At 38.9% G+C, this 18,719-nt stretch overlaps 1 long non-coding RNA gene across 1 annotated transcript in view; it reads left to right on the top strand.

Annotated features, from left to right (window-relative positions):
* Nucleotides 1-18,044, top strand: part of LOC105546953 — a 25,108-nt gene extending 7,064 nt beyond the window's left edge. Inside the window, exon 2 of the long non-coding RNA XR_001007162.1 lies at nt 14,297-18,044. This is a non-coding gene — a long non-coding RNA (uncharacterized LOC105546953). The remainder of the gene's footprint in view (nt 1-14,296) is intronic.
* The last annotated feature ends 675 nt before the right edge of the window (nt 18,045-18,719 follow it).

Here is an 18,719-nt window from a genome sequence, read left to right on the forward strand (position 1 = left end):
GCTGTGCCTGCGAGCGAGGCAGGAACGGAGCCACCAGGGTGCCGCGGGGAGGCGGTGAGCGCGCTCCTGGTCGTCAAGGGGAAAGAGAACGCCATGCATGGGCCAGCTGAGGAAGCTTCCAGAAGCACAGGCAGCGAGCTGGGAGCAGCATAGCCTGAGGACTAACAGAGAGGCAGGAAATGGAACCGTTAAATATCACAGAAGGGCAGCAGCAGAGACACAAGAAGCGATTCTGAATTCATGGCTCCACTTTCACAGGAAGAAACTAGGGAAGGGTCTCTTGGGACAAGAGTAGAGATTCACAATTAATAGCGGGAGTGGGGCTTGGAGCCCAAGGACTTGTATACTTCCTGTAAATTTGGTATGTTTTTACTCACTGCTTGGTAATGGTGGAAGACAGTTTTCACAGAAAAGTAAAAGAGAGAAAAGCCTTCTATAATCCAATCCTAACCAAACAACTACATGTTTACCATTTTGATAGATTTCGCTGGAGTCTTCTCCCTATGCATATTTTGTACTGTACAGTTTTATTTCCTACTTTCCCATTTATAACCTAAGTACTTTTTATTATTAAAAATACCTTTAACTTTGGAAAACAATTTGACGGTGTCTTATAAAGTGAACACGCCATATGAGCCAGAAATCCCACTTCTACATATTTACCCTAGAGAAATAACTTATGTTCACACAAAATCCTGTGCATGAATGTTTATAGCAACTCTATGCATCAGCAAACACTGGAAACAACCTGAATATCTTCCAGTGGATGAACTGATAAACAGAAATACATCCATGCAATGAAGTACTACTTAGCGATAAAAAAAAGGAATGCACTATTGATACACACAAACATAGGTGAATCTCAAAGGTACTAGACTGAAGAAAGCGTGTCTGAGAAGATTACATACTGACGATTCAATTTATGTGACATTCCTGAAAAGGCAAAACTGTAGGTTTGGAAAGCAGATCAGTGGTTGCCAGGACTTAGGGATGAAGAGAGGGTGTGGCTACAAAGAAAGATCAAGAGGAAACGTTTTGGTGTGATGGAACTGTTTTTGATTTTTATATTGTTGGTGGACACACAAAATCTATATGAGTGCTAAAATTCATAGAACTGTGTACATGAAAGTCAATTTTATTGCATGCTAATTTAAAAACATTTAAAAATAAAATAAGCTTTAATTGCCTTTAAGACATAATTTAAAATAACTTTAGAAAATTCCAGTGAGGACTCATCCCACAATTTAGGCACCCCTCCTGATACTAGACTGCTACACTGTTCCTATCTCTGTATTAATAAAGCTGTATTGGAAACTCTGGGGGCATAAATCTTTGTCCATATTTAAGATGTTAAAAATTAAGATAGAGCTCAGAAGTGGAATGACGGAGACGATGAGTATAAATGTTTTTTAGAACTCTTGATATCTGCCGCCTAATTGCTTTCCCATCATGGTCGTGTCAATTGCCCCTCCCACCAGCAGTGACTGAGATTAAATGGTTTGGGCCTTCTTGAGTATATGAAATTAGAAGACATATTCAGGGTTGCTTGGGGAATTGTCTCCTGGTTGGGGTGGGGTGGTGGAGAAATAGGAGAGAAATGGAGGCAGGTGCGTGTGTAAACCAGAGACAAATAGGCCGTCACGCCTGAGGGTTATCTGCTTCAGGTTTCTGTGCTTCCCCAATAACTCCAATTTTGCTCCTTACCACTTTCTTTAGGATTGATTTTTATTTTCTTATTTCTTCTTCACCCTCTCTACTGGCGGTAGTGTAAGAGCAAAGTTAGGCTACCAAAGCAGCAACACTATCCTATGTAGTCAACCAAGCAATGTTTTAAAAACACCAACCACATAAAAGGCACTGTGCAAGCCACCCCTGCCCTCGGGGAATTTACAATGCAACAGGGAAAGGTGAGGTTAGTGTGACTTCCCCACCCAACACCACCTTTCTCCCTCCTAAGTTGCTAATGATAATGGTGAAAATAATGTCATCATCAGGTATTGTTTAGCTGTTGGAAGAAACCACTCGGCGTCGAGTTCATCAAGGAATACGTCACAGATGTGAAATCAAGCCAGGCCTAGCAAGGATGAGTGCATTTAATTGAACGCATTTCAGGTGGAGAAATGCCATGTGCAGAAGTGACAGCCTTTGGTAAGGAGTATGGGACTGTGACTATTTCCCCTTGATGACCTTGCATGAAAATGAACAAACAGCATTTGAAAAGCTCCTCTCCTGAGGTGACTAGAAGGTGACTCAACGGTCCATTTCCATGCATCAGCTTGCTGGAGGAAATGGAAAGGCCTATTCCCCAAAGCAGTGTTTGTCTTACAGAAATAGAGATATTATGTGTAATAAATTGGGAAAACTTGTGAAATGAAACATCTGTTCTGCATGCTTAAGCACCAAGGCACTTGCAAAATATGAATTTTTACTCCATATTCCAAATGCTGTGATGATGAGCTGAGAATGAGTTTGGAAGGTTCATCTCTTTCCAATAAAAAGGTTCATCATGCCTCTCTGACTTTTATAATTATTTTGGAACATTTTCAATAGGAAATTGAAAGAGAGAGGAGGGAAAGAATGATGACAGAACTGAAGAAGAATTGATGAAAGAGTCAAAAAGCTAAAGAACTTTGAGAAATGGATTTTATGTGGAGTCAGCAATGCCTTCAGCTAATTTAACCAAATCAACAAAGCCATTAAAATGTATAATGATTTTTATTTTGCTACAAATCTATGTAGAATGAAAGGCACCTTGTGAAATGCAAAATCTTCCATATTTAGAATCTAAGCACCTATATAGATGTTTGAGAAAACAGAACGTGGCTATTCTTTTATTGAATATTTTTAGAACATAATGCTACTCCCCCTGCTCACTCTACTGCAATAAACACTTTATTCTCTCTGGATGCCCTCAATTTCCCCTACCAGGTAGCAGCTGTGTATCACTCTCCAATGTACTGTTGATTTTCAATCTAGACCAGTCTCCAAGGTTATTATTGACTTTAAAATATACGATACCAATTTGAGGGTTCCACCAGATATCCAGGTGTGAAATTTTTTGAGGCCAATTTAAAGAACAGACTATCTTTTTTTCTTACCATGGTGCTGCATATTATTGTTGCTAATGCTACACCTAAGGAATTTCAAAGCTCGTTTCCAAACATCATCTCATTTGAGCTTAACCGGAACTGGGAGATGGACTGTGCAATTACTTTTACCCAGCATTCCAAAAGGGGAAAAATAAGCATCTGAGAATGACTTTCCCAAAGTCACACAAAGAACCAGGACAAGACACTACGTCTCGTAACACCTGTTACTCTGTTTTTCTATTGTATTACATACTTTACGGTTGAATATAACCAGACAAGTCTTCTTCCTTGAAAACTCTCAGGAGAAATGTTCTGTAGTCCCAACCCCTTGTCTAATTTCTGCTTAAACCCATATCCTCCCCCATTTCTCCTTCTTGGTAGGCATGTGGGATCCCACACTGCAGATCCCACATGCCTACCAAGAGAGTAGTGACCTTATAGAGTCCCACATGGCAGTGTAAAGCAGCGAGAGTCACGTCTTGGGTCCATAGTGGACTGATCCAACCATGTGGGTAGTGGTCAGAGGGGAGTTTTTAACCAGCGTAGACAAAAGTGGGTCACATCAGCAAGGTTGGGACTGCAGCAAAGTGGCCATTGGGATGATAAAGGGACAGTGATGCTCATGTCCCAGTGTGGATGTTGGGAGAGCATGCATGTTGCTTTCTGTGATGGTATCCTTCATGGCACATGACAGCACAGTCACTTCTCCTAATTCTGGAACACCGGGTTTCCTCCTCAACTCTCTCAGGATTCTCAGGTAAGAGAGGAGAGACATGTGTGAGGGGATAGGAGGAAGCAGAAAGGAAAATGAATGGGTAGAGATGACATAAAAGGCATATTCAATGAGGGATTGCCAGGGAGAAAGAAATAGATCCCCCTTTCTTTGTCATAATTTTCAAATAATCATTTTTATCAAAGACCATTTCCCCCTTGGGGATCTTGAAGGGCAGGTAAGGCCACCGCCTCAGTGCCTGTGTTTATACTTATGGATACCCACCTGAGACACTGGATGTGTGTTGGATGTGTGTTGGAGGGGGACTGTGGTCCTGCATTAGGTAGGTGGGTACTAATGAGCTAATGAACTTTGGTTCAAATTGTAAAAGCAAAGTGACTGCTGTTCCCCAAAGTTGATAAGGCCTGGGTGATGCTTCTCAGACTTTCATGTGCCTAAGAATCACCTGAAGATTCTGATTCAGTGGGTTTTGGGGTGGAGCCTAAGATACTGCATTTTCAACAAGCTCGTAGTGATGCTTTGATGCTAGTCCATGGACTACGTAAGTAGCAAGGAGCCAGGGACATTCGGATTACACTATATATGTGGTTTTGCACCCTGATTTTTTTTTCCTTTTAACCTTTTAAAACTTTTTGCTTAACATTTTACATGAATGTATTCCCTATGATATTAATTATTCTTTAGACTCATAGTTTTTAATAACTGTGATATTTAGTTACTTGGATGTGTAGTGATATATTTGATCACCTACCTTTTGTTTGAAATCTAAAATGCTTCCTGTTTTTACCTGTTGTAAATCATGATGTCATGAGCATCCTTATGTATAAATCTTTGTTTTCTCTGCACCAAAAGTTGCAACCAGGTCAGAGCATTCTATTAGAGAAAAAGAAAGAAAGAGAGAGAGAAAGAGAGAAAGAGAGACAGAGAGAGAGAGGAAGAGGAAGAAGAAGGAGGAGGAGGAGGAGGGGGGAGGAGGAGGAGGAAGAAAGGAGAGGAGAGGAGGAAAAGAAGGAAGAAGAAAAGAGAAGGAAAGAAAAAGGTATATAAAAGAAGTTGAAAATACTGTTTTAAAACAAATATTGACTGATCCTCTAATGTCCACATCCAAGGCACTTGATGACAGGAATTATAGAATATTAAGAAAAATAGAGTTTTTCTTTCACTTCTGCTGTAACATGTACTTGGAAACTATGCCGTAAAGTATAAAGCTCGAAAGTGGCTGGAATGTCTCCATACAATGTATTGTAATTACAGATTGTGCTCCAAGATTTGTTATAACTTTGTGAAGGGAAAAAAACACAAGCTGTGTTTTGTATATTAAACATTAAAATTATAGGCTATATCCTATGCAATGGAAGGAAAATATGCCACATACCTTGAATTTTTAAAAACTACCATACCATAATTTTGCATAAAAACTAATAAACAAATTGTATTAAATGGGAAATAGTTAATAATTTGGCCTCTCTGGTTTGCTGCTGTGTCGCCAGGTCCTGGCTCTCATTAAGGTGACATCTAGCCTATAGGGCATTGAATAGAAAAAAGGCATTCCTTCTTCAAGCACTTAACTTCCATCCAGCCAAAGCTTATGTATATTGATTTTGTTGCAAGACACTGTACTGCCATCTGCTAGAAAATGGTGTAGCAATAAAATACCAATGTAAAATGTCTACAATGTGAATAGTACTTCCTAGATGTGGTGCACAGTCTGCACAACCATAGGCACTGGCCTACATCTAAATAGATTTTTCTGGAATGAAAGAATGAATGTATTCTATTGATCCTGGTTATGCTTTGAAGCTGTAATCTGTCGGTACCCTCTTTGGTCGCTAGATAGGAAGTTGGAGAATATGCAAAGTGATAAAGAGAAGGGTAATGGGAAAGTCTAAATCAGTGCTTCTCAAATTTTAATGGGCATATGAATCACCCAGGAATCTTGTTAAAATGCAAATTATAATTTGGATGTGGAGCCTGGAATTCTGCATTTCTCACAAGCACCCAGCTCCCTTATCACCTGATAAGAATGCTCTCAGTCCATAGGCCACATTTTGAGTAGAAAGACTCTAAAACAATGATCAATCTTGACTTCTTGCTAAGTAAATATTTTTTAGTAAAAATTGTCACTCCTAGTTCATTGAAATTGATTCAGTATTCTTATTAATTTCTGTGTTGGATTTTGGAATGGAAAGAAACTTCCAGGTGATTCTAATGTGCAGCCAAGGTTGAGAACCACTGATCTAGTGAAAAGTCATGCACTCAAAGCACCAGAATGTAGGGACTACCTGTAAAAGGCATTCGCAAATGAAAAACATCAAATAACTGTGATTTTAAATTTTTAAAAAAGAATTATTTGTCTGAAGATATTTATCACCACATGAATGATATACATTACTAAGTATTGCAGGTGTGTCCAACCTTTTGGCTGCCCTGGGTGGAAGAAGAACTGTCTTGGGCCACACATAAAATACACAACACTAACAATAGCTGATGACCTAAAAAAAAAAAAACGGGGGGGGCGTGCATAGTTTTCATTATATCCACCACCACAGATAAGCAAAATAGTCCTTGCATGCAAAAGGTTGGACACAGCTGGAAAGAGTTTAGAGGCCGGGAGAGCTCTATAGGCAGAAATACTTTGGGAATGAAGGTAATGGGAGGACACAGGACAAGACGCTGCCCTTGCCCCCTCCAGCCCCCCACCCCCGCCGGTGTCTCAGGTGTGGCATGAGCACACGTGACAGAGGCAGTGAGCACCTGGGCTAAGATAGCTATTCTACTCCTCTGGCATTGTGCTTCTTATGGAGTTGAGAGTTCCTCTGCACTTTCTTGTGTATGCCATTGGCCAGATGATAGTACTTTGCAACTCCAATCAATCAACATGCTTGCAGATGGTTACAATCTTGCTGTTTTCCCATCCACCATAATCACATGGCTGTATCTTAATGCCAGTTCACTGAGTTGTATTGCTAGGGGCTTTCTAATTCCCACTAAAGATTTTTAAAGCCCTCAGCCATTTTCTTACTTAAAATCATTAAAGGTAGCTTTAGGTATGTTGAGGAATGTGTGTGGATGATACAGCATTTCTCCTCTGCCTGGAATAGTTTTCTTCCCTATTCCCGCTGCATTCCCTCATCTACGCTCCACCTCATTTTAACAAAGGATTGGTATTTTAGAAAAACTCAGATTCTCTTTGGGGAAGTGAGCGCCACCACTTGTATGGTGATTTTTAAAGATATATTCTCACGTTCTTTGATGCTTCTCCCCCAAAGAGATGGAGCTACATTCCCCTTTTCTGAGTGTGGGCTGGACACAGGGACTGAGATCTGGCAGAAGGGATGAAATGTCACTTTTGAGATTAGGTTATTGAAAGACTGTGGCTTCTGTCTTGGGGGGTGCATGCTCACTTTTTCACTCTTAAACTCCTCACTCTGGGAGAAGCCAGCTGCCATGCTATGAGGCAGCTGGTGGAGAGGCTCACGTAGGGAGGAACTGAGGACTGCCAGCAGCCGTGGCAGTGAGTGCAGAAGCAAATCCTTCCCCATTTGAGCCTGCAGATGATTATAGCCCTGGCAAACACCTTGACTGCAGTCTTGTAAGAGATTCTGAGGCAGAACCACCCAGTTAAGAAGCTCCTGGACTCCTGACTCACAGAAACTGTGAGATGATACTTGTTTTTTTAAAAAATTGGTAAGCTTGGCCAGGCACAGTGGCTCACGCCTGTAATCCCAGCACTTTGGGAGGCCGAGGCAGGTGGATCACAAGGTCAGGAGATCAAGACCATCCTGGCTAACACGGTGAAACCCCGTCTCTACTAAAAATACAAAAAATTAGCCAGGCCTGGTGGCGGGCGCCTGTAGGCCCAGCTACTCGGGAGGCTGAGGCAGGAGAATGGCGTGAACCCGGGAGGCGGAGCTTGCAGTGAGCCGAGATGGTGTCACTGCACTCCAGCCTGGGTGACAGAGCGAGACGCTGTCTCAAAAAAAATAAAAATAAAATTGGTAAGCTTGAGGATAATTTGTAATGTAGCAATCATCAACTGACACAACTTGCCTGAAACAAAATATTTTTTTCAGCAAAGAACCTGCTACTCTAAGCTTGCTGAAACTGGCTCTGTATTGAAAACTAGAATGGAAAGGAATGTTTAGTGTCAGGGTAAATTCATGGATCAGTGGACCCAACAGAAATGCAGTGTGTGTGTGTGTGTGTGTGTGTGTGTGTATGTAAAATACATCTCACTTCTTTGGAAGTGAAAGATGAATTTTTGGAAAAACAAAACCACAAATCAGTTCTTTGTTGTCATTGAAATCATTTGATAATCCTAATCATGCCTACACACTCCCAAAATAGTAGAAGATGGTAGCTCACAAAACAAGGAAGACTGGTAAAGCTACTGAGGTCTGCGGGAGCTGCCCTGTAAGTCAGAAGTGCCCACAAGTTGGAGCCATTAGGTTTTAAATGACAGAAACCCAATTCAAGCTAGTAAGCAAAGAGAGAATTTATTGTCTTACACATCTGGGAAGTCCGGGGCTACAACAAACTTCAGAACACCTGTTTACATAGTTCTCCATCTCCCTCATCATCTGGCCCTGCCTCCCTGTTTCTTTCCTCAACTTCTTCTGTGACAAATCACTTTCTTTGGGCACCAGTAACCCAGCTTCTCATCCTGAGTTTGCCTGCTCCATGGCAAAAAGTGCATTTCTCCTAACAACAATTAATCCAACCCTAGGAACATTCTGATTGACTGGCTTGGGTTGTAAGACTTTGGCAAGGGGAAGGTGGTGAAGATGTGGTTGACAGGTTTGCCTGGACCACATGGAAAGAGAGGGAGTGATTACCCAAGGGACCCAAGAGGAGGGTGAGTGAGAGGGCTGTTAAACAAAAATGTAATCACTGAAGCTCCCTACAACCTGGAGGCTTGATGAGAATAAACCATGACACATGGTTGCTGTCGTATGGTTGCTGTTCTAAACACATGGTGGTTGTTCTTATGGTGCTTCAGGGAGATGCAACTAGAGGCTCAGGTTCTAGGCTGAGTTAAGCCAGGAATGAGGTTTTCTTCTAGAAACTTCTGGAACTAAATTACTAGGAAGTCCCTGGAGAGGTTAGCTGGCCCTCCATGTCTATTCTACTTAAAGCTGTTTGACTTATAAGTATGAGAATTTAATTCTTCTCCACCCAGCAAGAGAGAAGAATGAGGTCTATTTGCCTTTATGGTTCTAAGATAACTCATTTATAGTTTTAAAACACAGGGAAATAAAGGATGTAGGAATGTGTGGAGGTGGTAGACATCTGCTGAATTTTTTTCATAAGAGAGTTTGAGTTGAGATTCTGACATATGCAACCAAGAGATCCTAATAAAGCTGGTTCTAAAGAGATCCAGATTTTCATGTTAGAACTATAATGAATGAGATTTATGTGCTTTTTATGAAACTTTATATTAGCAATTAAAATATTTTGCACTGGAGGATCAGTTCAAGGGCAAATCTATGCAAAAACGTTCCAACTGAACCCTATGTATTCAGAATCACAGTGTGTTAGAACTGAAAGAGGCCTGAAAGATCCTATTTAACTTTTTTTTTAAGTGAAGAGAAATATCTTTTCATAAGTTTAATGGCTATTTGTATTTCTTCTTTTGTGAATTGCCTTTTAAAATTATTTCTCATTTTTCTATTGGAACATTACGTTGTAAATTATTTGTAAGTATTTTTATATGTATAATATAAACATATTATCTGTCATATACAATATACATCTTTCCTTTTTTCCATGTTATAGTGCTGCTTTTTATATATACATGAAGTTTTAAGTTTTTTGTAAATTGATTTATCTCTTTGTAGATTATATCTTAGTGTTTATAACTAGCAAGAAGACTTCCCAATACCCAAATACAGTAAATAGCCACATATTTTAAGTTATTTTGCAATTTTTTAAATTTTATTGAATTTTAAAGATCTGTCTTTAATTTAATTATATATAAGTCTCTAACAAATCTGAAATTTAATTTGCGAAGTAGGCATCTAATTTTATATTCTCCCAAATGGTTAGCCAAATATTGCTGTACCATTTATTAAGTAATCTGTTTTTCCCTATTCAACTGAAATGCCACACTGACTTAATATTTAATTTGTTTGTTTGAGGCAGCAGAACTTCTCAAAACATTTATTAACAGAGAACAATGTTTCATGTAATTAGCATTTGACTTAATAGCTCAATTTGAAGAATGGAAAAAATAAAGGGAAATGATAGATTTCAGTACTACGAACAACATTTGTTGGGACTTTTGAAGGTAGATAAATTGGAAGAAAAAGTATTATGTTGCTTTATTTTAAAAGTAGAAGCTAGCAATTTCTAGCTGCATTTGAGGACTTTATTTTCTCTTTGCATTTTCTTCCCTGTCATCTACAGATTTCCTAGCAGACTTAACACCTGGCATTGGGGAATCCTTAAACCCAGGGAAGGAACTGCGGGCAGGAAATTTTCTGTGAATGTTAGGGTTCGAAAAAGGGGAGATGCAATAAGGGGTGTGCTTCCTTAAGATGATAAACTCTATATCCATAAAGCCCCTGGCTGGAATTCTGGGTTGAATTGTATCCTCCCCAACCCCCACCGAAAAAAAAAAAAAGACATGCTCTTCAACATATCTTCCTAACCCCCAGTATCTCGGAATGTGAACTTATTTGGAAATAGGATCATTGCAGATATAATTAGTTAAATAAAAATGAAGTCATACTGGAATAGGGTAGGCCTCTGGTCCAATATGACTGGTGGCCTTATTGGAAGATGGCCATGTGAAGACAGAAACACACAAGGAGAAGACCATGCAATGATGAAGGCAGACTGGAGTTATGCAGCTGAAAACCAAGGAACACCTTCTTATGTACTTAATTTGTGTCAGATTTCACCATGTGTCAAAGATTGCTATGAAACCACCAGAAGCTAAGAAGAGAGGAAGGATTCCCCCACAGGTTTCAGAGGGAACACGGCTCTGCTTACACCTTAATTTCAGATGTACAGCCTTCTAGTTTGTGCTGCTTTATTATGGCAGCCCTAGAAAACTAATGCAGCCCACATGATATTTAATGGCCTCATAGCTTCTGACACCAAAATGCCCCCAAAACACCTTTGATCTGAATTTTGTCAAATTTTGAACACTTATAGGAGATGATATAACTAGAATATGATGAGATATTTATTAAATAAAGCCCAATGACTCCATGGATTCCAAGTAAAAGTTAAGTAAATCCCTTAAAATCAGAGCTAGAATAATTGTTCTGCCACTCATTAGCTCTGTGACCTTAAGCAAGTTATTTAACTTCTTGGGACCTCCGTTTCCTCATCTATAAAACAAAATGTCTACCTCAAAGGGTTATCATAAAAACTTGACAAAGTAGTGATGCATGGAAAAGTATTTACAATAGTACTTGACACAGAGTGAGTACATAATTAATGATCATCTTCTTCTTCTTCTTTTTCTTCTCCTCCCCCTCCTCCTCCACCAGTACAACTTAACAAATTCAAAATGATAGTTCATCACATAATTGCAACAATGTGCTAGACACTCACATAAAGACCCATTGTAATGTAGTCATTTTGCAATGGAAGTTTGGCCACGTGACAAGAATGTGCCCCTGATATGTCTCCTTGTAGGTTACTATGAACTGAATTGTGTCCTCCCCTGGCAAACTCATACGTTGAAGCCCTAATCCTCAATGTGATTGTATCTGAAGATAGGGTCGTTGGGAGATAACTAAGGCTGAAGGAGTCATAAGGGTAGCACCCTAATTCTATAGGACTGTAGCCTCATAAAAAGAGGGGGAAAGAGAGAGAGAGAGCTCTCTCTATGGCAAGCACCAAGGAAAGGCCACATGAGCATGCAGTGAGAAGGCAGTTGTCTGCAAGCCACAGAGTGCACTCACTAGAAGCCAACCATGCTGGCACCCTGATCTTCCTCTTCCCTGTTTCAGAGCTGTGAAAAAATTAATTTCTATTGTTTAAGCCACCCAGTCTATGGTGTTTTGTTATGGCAGCCAAACTGACTAATTCACAGATTCAGCACCCAAAGGATTAAATATATATTACCTCTTGGAACAGACAATGTGGATCTCCCTACTTGGCTGTATCCTCCTTCCCTACTAGTCTTCTAAATTTGTAATGCTGTAGGGCCCTCTTCTTTGCTATATCTATGTCCTTACCGTGAGTCTTCTATCTCAATCCAGCCCAAGGCTTTAAATATCATGTGAAATGGTTTGAATGTGTGTGTCCCCTTCAAAATTCCTATTGAAACTCAATCCCCAATGCAGCATTGTTAAGAGGCAAGGCCTTTGGGAGGTGATTAGGTCATGAGGGACCTGCCTGTGTGAATTAATTAGAACCTTATAAAAGGGATGGAGGGAACTAGTTAGGCTCTTTTTGTTCTTCTCCTTTCTCCCATGTAAGGGTGCTACAGTGAGAAGATGCCAGGTCCTCTTCAGACACCAAACTTGCTGGTGCCTTGATCTTGGACTTCCCAGCCCTTAGAACTGAGAGAAATAAATGTCTATAATTTATAAATTACCCAGTCTGTAATATTGTGTTATAGCAGCACAAAGTGATTAAGACATCGTATGTATACTGATGATATACAAATTTAGTCCTCATCTCTTCCTTTAACTGCAGACCTATGTGTCCAACTTCCATCTTGACTCTTCCACTTGGATGAATAGTAAATAGCCACCTCAAATATTTTGAAATCCAAAACAAACCCTTCATTGAACTGTTTGTTCCCTCTTTCCAACCATGCCTTGCCCATGTGGACACCCCCAACCCAAAAGTCATCCTTGATTTCTTTTTCTTTAGCCCCTCTGCCCACATCTAACCTGTCAGTAAGTCTTGTCAGTTCTACTTCCAAATTATATTTTTAATGTTATTCCTATTTCTCAGTTCCACTATCACCACCACGACTACTTCTTGCCATAGTCTCATTTCTTGCCATAGTCTCCTAAATGGTCTCCTTATCTCTAGTCTTGCTGTCTTATAAATTCCTCTCCACTCAGTAGCCAGAGTTATCTTTTTTAAAATATAATTTTAATTTTACAAAAAACAATACATGTGCAGAGTTTAAGCAGGCAGAGTTCAACAAATGATATCACCAAAAGGAAACAAACAAACAAGACAAACCAATACCTTCCAGGGAAATAATTTTCAATGCTTCAGCTCAGAGTTATCTTTTCGTTTGTTTGGTTTTGGTTAGGTTTACTGAGATATAATTTGCATAGAGTAAAATTCAGCAATTCACATATTTAGGTATACATTCCAGTGACTTTTGACAAATATATTTGGTCATGTAACCACTATAATAAAAATATAGAATATTTCCTTTACCCATAAGATATAGATGGATATAGATGTAGATGTAAAAGATACAAGGTCTCCTTCTGTTGCCCTTGAACTCCTGGGATCAAGCAATCCTCCTGCCTCAACCTCCCAACTAGTTGGGATTACAGGTTTGAGCCACCATGCCCATCCCCATAAGTTATATTTCAATACATAAACTGAATCATGTCAACTCTTTAGGCAAAAAGCCTTCAGTGCGTTTCTTCTAACTTAGAATAAAATCCAAACTCTTTGTCAGGGTCCTTGAAGCCCTACAAAACTCACTTCCATTTATTTCTCTGAACTCCCCTAGTAACAAGTCCCCTCACTCAGCAGGGCCCTGCTCAGGAGTTTCAATCTGCTTCATGGACGTTCAACTTGCTGCTCCCCTTGTCTGGAACTATCTTCCTCTGATATTCTATCCACCTTACCTTTTCTGATCTCTTTATTCAGAGTAGCTTTCAATTCACCTCAAGAAAGTTATTAATTATTTTATCCTGTTTATTTCTTATCCCAATTTGGTATAATTTTGTTAATGTATCTTTTTGCTTGTTTATGTCTTAGACCACCAGTATGTAGCAAGAGAAAGGCAAGACCTTGGTCCATTTATGCAACACTATATTCCCAGCTCCCATGATATTATCTGTTCTGCCACACAGAGGGTTCTTTGTATTAGGTTGAACTATTTGGAATTACCCACATATGACTGTTTTTGACCTACAAGAATGGTGATTTCATATGGTTCATTTGGTTTATAAATATTTGCTGAATAAATGAATAAACTGAAATTTTGAGTTGCTGCCACCAGGAAGAGAGTAGACAGTTATATTTGTGTGCAGTTAGAAAGGGTTCACTCTCCTGAGTTCACTTGATCACTTTTTATCCTAGATTGCCACCCAAAGTACTATCGTAATTTTCCACTAGGAAAATTATTCATTAAAACAGATAACATGGGTCACTTAAGTGTAAAACTTAAAGATGACACTTCTTTAAGGAAATCTACCAGAAGAAAATCTTTTGCTGATTTTTAAAGTTTAATGAAACATAATTTACATATAATGTAAATGGCTAATAATTTACGTACAATGGCTAATTTTTAATTCTTCACGTTTTTTGTTGGCAGGCAACGTGTTAGACCTTCCTGAGCTTCTCAGAAGAGAGAGGGTTTTCTTTTGAGGCAAACTTGATAGTACACTTTGATAGTACAGGAGGCGGTACTGCATGGTGACAAAAAAGCGCCAGCTTTGTTAGCAGGACCACCTGGCAGGGATGCAGGCTGTGCCACTTACCAGCCAGGGGACCTTGAGCCAGCTGCTTGGCCTCACTCACCCTGTCTCCTCAGCTGCAATTGGGATGAGCAGACTGCCTGCTTCAGGGTTGCCTAAGGCTCACATTGGTTAATGATGTGAAACGCTTAGCGCAGTGCCTGGCATGGAGAGAATTCTCATTAGATGACACCTTGGCTGGGCTTTAGGAGCTACAGAAGAAACTTCATCTCTGTGAGCTCAGCATGTTTCTAGCTTTCCTTTTTGTTTTCTATTCAACCTTTCACCCAACTCAGCTTCTCAGTCCCTAAATGACAAAGGTTTGGGAAGGAAGATCTGGACCAAGGCTTGCATTTGTTTCTGATAATTAAATGTTATGTTTTCTTCAATCTAAATAAGTTTGCCTGTACAGCCTTGTTCAATGGTTGTTTTCTTTTTCTCTCCCTGATAAATGACCCTCAACTTATTTTCCCTCATTTAATTGCTTATTTACATACAGTGCCTAGAAGGAAATAAATTTAATGGCCCCTAGCAATTGGTCTTCAGGTATCAAGTTTAAGTCCCTTTAAGCAGAACAGCAAATTGAGCACGGAATGAACTGGTTTCATGGTAGTGTACTGCAATTAGATGCAAGAATAGGGAAAGCAGGGTGCTTCAAGCGGTGACACAATTAGAATAGCACTGGGGGTGCTTATCTTTCCACTTCTTCAACTCCCCCTGGATTCCACTGGCTAAAGAGTCAATGACATCCCTGAAAAATCTTCCCTCTCTTGTTTCTCTGATGCCACCTGTGTTCTCCGCCTCACTGGCCACACTTCCTTTACCTCCCAAACTTTTAACTCTGAGTGTCCCAAACTTGTCTCATCACCTACCCCTGCTGCCCAGCTCCCCACCCTGTTCCCCTTCTGACATGGGCACTCTCCTTCTGATCTCTTGGGAGAGAAACAATGAAGGGCTATTTGGCACTTTTATTTCTATTCAAGGAACCAGACTGTGAACAAGTTTACCATTTAGTCCTTTGGACTGTGTCTTGAATTCATCCCTCTTCTCCATTCTCTCCAGCACCATCATCATGATGGCTAATATTTCCTGAGTATCTTTCATCCAGGCATGATGCCAGGTGCACCAACTTACTTAATCCTCATAGCCACCACCTGAGCAAGCGCCTGTTTTATAAATGGACCAGTTCTTGCTGCTATTGTACAAGTTATTTTCTTTCTATAACATCCTCCTTGTCCTCCTTCCACATTCTTAAAGAAACTTGCCCTTCCTTTAAAGTACTCAGGGAGCCCTGCATTGCTTCTTGAAGACTTCTCCAGCTTCATCATCTCACAGTGGTCTCTCTTTTCACTAAATGTTCAATATGCTGCACATAAATACCCCAAAGTTAGCACAGAATTGTTCTATGGCTGTCATATATATTAAAAATAATTAAAAGTTCACTTTTTCTCCCATTATGGGAAGGATACATGCTCCTATTAGTAAATTCAGTAGGTAGAAAAAAATTACCACTATCCAGACTGCTTTCCATTTAGTCTTTATGCATAGCTTTCTGTCTGCCTATTTTTATCTTGTGTTTGTACCTTACTATTATAAAATATGCATCTCCATGTTCATTGTCAACATTATTTACAATTACTGAATAATATAACACGGTGTGGATTTACACGTATTCTCTATATTTGGATTAAAGGAGATAGAGTATGTGAAATTAAATGGGAGAAGTATCTGACACATAACAGGCAATACAAATATTATCACATAGTATCAATTTATTTGTGAATATTGAAAGCTCCGAAAAAGAAAAAAGTTTTTTTTTAATTCCCCTAATTACTTATTGCAGTATTGTGTTCATGCAAAATGCTCAATCATTTTGGAGAAATAACAATTTTTTTTCCTCATCATGAAGTAAGGTATGCTCACTGCAAAAAATCTAGAAAATAAAGAGGAACATACTAAAGAAAAGAATACTCTCATGTAATCTCAGTCTTCAGAAATAATCTTTTGTAACACACACTGCTGGTGGGAATGTAAATTAATTCAGCCATTGTGAAAGGCAGTGTAGCAATTCCTTGAAAAACTTAGAATAGAATTACTATTCAACCCAGCAATCCCATTTTTGGGTATATACTCAGTGGAATGTAAATCATTCTGCCATAAAAACACATGCACGTGTATGTTCATTGCAGCACTATTCAAAATAGCAAAGACATGGAATCAACCTAAATGCCCATCAATAGTAGACTGAATAAAGAAAATATGGTACATATTTACCACAGAATACTAAACAGCCATAGGAAAAGAAAAAGATCATGTCCTTTGCAGCAATATGTATGGAGCTAGAGGCCATTATCCTAAGCAAACTAATGCAGAAACAGAAAACCAGATACTGCATGTTCTCACTTATAAGTGGGAGCTACACCGTGAGAACACATGAACACAAATAATGGAAAAAGAGACATCATGGTCTACTTGAGGGTGGAGGCTGGGAGGAGGGAGAGAATCAAAAAACTACCTATAGAGTACTATGCTTATTACCTGTGTGATGAAATAATCACTTGGAACAGTGTCTTCTAATCTAGACTCTTTTCTATGTTCTGTATGCACACAGAAATACACATGCAAAGCTGAACACATATGTGAAACAAAATTCAGATACTCAAATTTTCCTCCAATACATGATAAAATCTTGCACAATAGCTTCCTCCACAGCAGAAAATGTCTTTACTACATCTTAAAAATGGGGTAAATGAATAGGGTCAGGCTCATCAGTGCAATAATCTTGGTAAATATTCTCAATGTGAGAAAATACAAACAAAAGACCTTCTCTCCCAGCAAATTTAGACCTAAATGAAAATTTAAGCACAGTCATTTTAAACAAATTTGTCCTGGAGCTTAGTGGTTCAAGTTCAAGGTTGAAGAGCAGTCTGGGGACATCAACTCTTAATATTTTTCAAGTTTTGGAGCAAGTGGTTTCTAGGCTCTGAGTGAAGTGAAACAGAATCTCTAGGGGCATGTGGTAAAGATGATCCCATACTATGTGCAGCATAGAGTTAAGAGAAGAGGCGAGAGCATGAAGAGAAACCAGTACAATCAGTTGTTCACCTACCACTAACTACAGTGATACTCCCGTTTGCTTCCTGTGAAGCAGACAATTACTAATAATCACTGATGTCACTTTTTTATTTCATACATCCTTTAACTATTTTCTTATCTTGAAAGAGTCAACATAAAAGCCACATCCATTTTCTAATTTTGAACAATAGAGAAACCTAATATCTTCTCATATTTTTGTCTTGCTTCCGTCTCATGAGTTCCCAAAATAGATACATTATCTGAATGAAGAGTTCATGGGCAAATGTCACACTTTTCTTGGTTCAGCTAATTATATTTCTGCTTTTGCTTAGAATAAGATTAATTTTCCTATTCTGCTAATAAACCATGTGATGGCAAAATGCCTTATGCTGAGAAAAGATGCCTTTGGCATTTTAAAGAATTGGGAAGCTATTTCAGATAAGCTATCATGTGCATGAAGAATAATTTATTCATATGAAATGTTCAATAACCAGAAAAGACTGATTTAAAAAAAAACATTTCACAATTAAGTTTTTTTTTTTTGTTGTTATGGACAGTGATTTCTTCTAAGAAACAAAGCGTCTGTCTATATGAAGAATAACTAACATAATGGTTAATAAATATTGATTGGATCCAGCCAAGTGAGCAGCATTTTTGAGTTTACAGATGTGGTGACTTTGAACTGTATTTAAGTGCTTATAATGAAATCTTGCAGTTGGAGTAATAGCTTTGTTCCTGAGTCTCATGAATATTTTCCAGCTCCTTTGTCCTAAATTTCTGCCTGACAATCACCCATTTCAAGGAATAAAAGGATATAATAAGTGATAAATCTATGCTGGAACTTTTAACCTAAAAAGTTCACATACTATTTCTAGTAAACTGAAAACTATTAGAGAAAGATGGAGGTATTAAAACCTATTCATGAGGAAATCAATGGCAACATATTTTAAATGGTTTTGAATTTTATAAAGATGTACTTTTATAGCACTATGTCCTTTTTCTTTTCTTCTCCTTGGTTTGATTTCCAACAGCTGAGCTATTTACTTGTTGAGTTATTTCATATCTATTATTCCATTTAGACCTTGAGCCCTGTGAGAGTAGGGACTAACTTTATTCCTAGTGCCTGTCACATGGTTTGCACTAAATAGGTATATTTTTCCAGCCTGCACTACTACTTACAATAAGGAGTTTCTTTTATTTACTTGA

This window comes from Mandrillus leucophaeus, unplaced genomic scaffold (assembly GCF_000951045.1).
Source record: "Mandrillus leucophaeus isolate KB7577 unplaced genomic scaffold, Mleu.le_1.0 Scaffold376, whole genome shotgun sequence".
Classification (NCBI taxonomy): Eukaryota; Metazoa; Chordata; class Mammalia; order Primates; family Cercopithecidae; genus Mandrillus; species Mandrillus leucophaeus.